Consider the following 3,013-nt stretch of genomic DNA (forward strand, 5'->3'; position numbering starts at 1 on the left):
TACAGCATCTTTTCTTGAGATTTATTGTAAGAATTGAGGAAAATGAGCAAATAGGAAAAATTCCATAAATAGCTAAGCACGAAGACATTTTTGATGCAGAGATGAAAGAGAAGTGGGTTGACACGTATCAGAATCCTATAACTGCAGCTGAGTGAGTTTCAGGTGAGGGGGTCATTGCCTTTTGTTTCCTTAAGCAGGAACATGAATTCATAGTTTTCTGTTCTTTAAATGAGACACATTTCCAAAGGTACTCACTGAACTACACAAATCACAGAGCTGATGCGGGTCCTCTTCATATGCATTTATAGTTTATCCAATTTGCTTGACAAGTGATGAACAATATTGTGGCTACAAAATGGACAAATAGAATTTCAATAAAAATAAGTCTTCAGTTGCTTTTATATGCGAATCTGTAGGAAGTAGCAATAGCTATGCAGTTTGACTTACTGTTTTTGGATCCCAATTTCCAGTTTTCAACCAGGAACCACCAGATGTTTGTATTGTTGTTTGTGAAAATTCAGACCCACTGTCACCAATGGAGAGATATTTATTTTGTTAATAACAGTGGGTTTGTCCAGAAGCACCTTTTCCTTTTCTGTGTGTCCGGCCAGACAACCACATGTTTGGGTTCTAGGCTGGAAAGGCATTTTGGAAACCTGGAAGAGAAGAGGGGCTAGGCGGGAGAGAAAAAGATGCAGCTAAGACAGTCATTCTGATCAAAGCTCAATTTTACTATTTCGAACGCAGTTATGAAGCAGGGGAAGGGGGCCCGATTCCTGCCAAATAATCTGGGAGTAAGGTTGCAGGTGAACACGTGATGGCTTTAGAACAGCAAAGTGGCAAGCTCCAGTAGTGGGCCTGGCAGAATGATTGAGTGGCAAGCTCCACCCCTGAGCAAGCAGGTTTCAGGCTGGGGGAGGGGAGACTACACTTTTCCATTATAGAGAACTTATCTGAATGTTACTTATTTATTTCCAAAGTCACTAAGGAGCTCCCTGCAGTTAACAAGGGAATTGGATTCTAGTTTGATACTGATGAAGCTTCACTGGTGGCCTGTAGTGCAGACATGGGGTGAGGTTCCCAACTCTACCACCTACACTCTCGGTAACTTTGACCGAGCTGCTTACCTAAAAGGTAGTCAATAATATTGTAAATTTAGTGATCTGGGCCAAGTGGGCTTTGTACAGGAAATTATAGAATACTGTAGTGCACATGTTGGACTTTTAAGAAATCCAAGTTTTTATCATATTTTTGGGACTGAAATCTCTCTTCTTTTCCCCATATTAATGCCTATAAAGTGAAGACAGTATTCTATTTTATTTCTTGTTAGGATTATAATATATTTCCAAGTCTCATAGAGAGTTTTTGAACTCTGTAGGTGCTTGGATCTAAAAGGGTAAGGGTTGTTCCATTTTTAAAAGAGAGAAGATAATTACTATGTAGTCTATTTTTTTTTTTTCAGGAGAAGCATTAGTCAACAAAGTCTTTTTCTCTCTCTCTCTCTTTTTTTTTTCTAGCGCCCACAGAGGTGCAAGCTACTGTGGGATGATTCAAACTATATAGAAAGCTTAGTTCTGGTCTAAAGCAAAATGTTTTCCCGTATTGGAATACTAATAACAACACTATCGGAGCAGAAGAAAGTCAGTTGTAATGTGAAAAAGAAATATCTTCATAAGGATTATGTAGTATCTTCTGTAAAATAATGAAAAATGGTTATAAAATGGCCTCACCCCTTAGGAAAAAATAAAGCCACACCCATTTCCTTTGAATGTCCTGCCCTGCATTCTCTCTGCTCCATCTGAAGCTCAAGGTATCTTCATGCTTCTCGGCTCAGCCTCCCACCAGGCAGATGTCTGCTTTTGTTGCTTTGCAGAAAGCAACAAAACTTAAAGATTTAGTTGTTATTAGATATTTTCATCCTTATATTCCCAAGGCCCCAAATTTACACCTTGTGATGGTGGACAGAGACTGCCTCCAAGGGGGGAGGGGAGGAAAATTGTGTTTATAAAGTAAGTAAAGCGTGCTTGTAAAACCCTGAGATGAAAAGCGTCTAGTCATTTGATTTTCTAGAAAATCAAACCCCTCCTATCTGAAGTTAAAAACCAGGCAGAACATGGACTTAGGCTTATGATTAAGAGAAACTGGGCTGTGAATCCTATTTAACAAGATTCTTTTGTAAATTAGATACTTTCTTTTTTTTTTTCACACTTAAATAAACCCTTTATATTTTAGAGTCTTTCAGTACTAATTTCACAGGAAGGACAAAGGATGTCCACAGGCCACCATGATCACATGTGAACACCTCCCAACTATCGACACNCTGCCCGAGTGGCACCTTTTGTGAACGTGCCATGACACATCCTTATCAGTCAAAGCCCCACAGTTCACAGCTGGGAGTCAGACTCCATGTTGCCCATTCTGCAGGTTTGGACAAAGTCTCTCATGACATGAACACAGCCCTGTGTGTTATATAGAGTAGTTTCACTGTCTTAATATTTCATCTAACTCCTCCACCCACCCCTTCTTCACTAATCCCAGGCAACCACAGATCTTCTAATGTCAACACATTTTTTCATAATGTCACATGGTTGTAAACAAACTGTGCAGCTCTTTCAGATGNCTGCTCTCTTCTTACTCATGTGCATCCAAAGCTCTGTGCCCCTTCATGGCTCAGTGGCTTTTTGGAGAGGGACAGGGGTACTGTATAATTCTCAGGATATACCAGAGAATATCCATTTGCCTACTGAAATACAGTTTGATCACTCGAAAACTTTGGCAGTTACAAACAAAGCTGCTTTAAACATCTGTGTGGATTTGGGTGGAAATGGCTTTCAATTCCTTTGAGTGAATGTGGAAGAACANGCCTGTTTGTATGGAAGGAGTATTTTTAGTGTTGTGAGAAATATCCAGTCCGGTTTCCAAAGTATGGGGCCCATTCTTGAGCCATGCTGAAATGGTATTTTGTTGTTGTTTGATTTTTGTTTTTGTCATTGAAATCTATCTGTTCATTTTT

Source organism: Mus caroli, chromosome 2 (assembly GCF_900094665.2).
Source record: "Mus caroli chromosome 2, CAROLI_EIJ_v1.1, whole genome shotgun sequence".
In the NCBI taxonomy this organism is placed as follows: domain Eukaryota; kingdom Metazoa; phylum Chordata; class Mammalia; order Rodentia; family Muridae; genus Mus; species Mus caroli.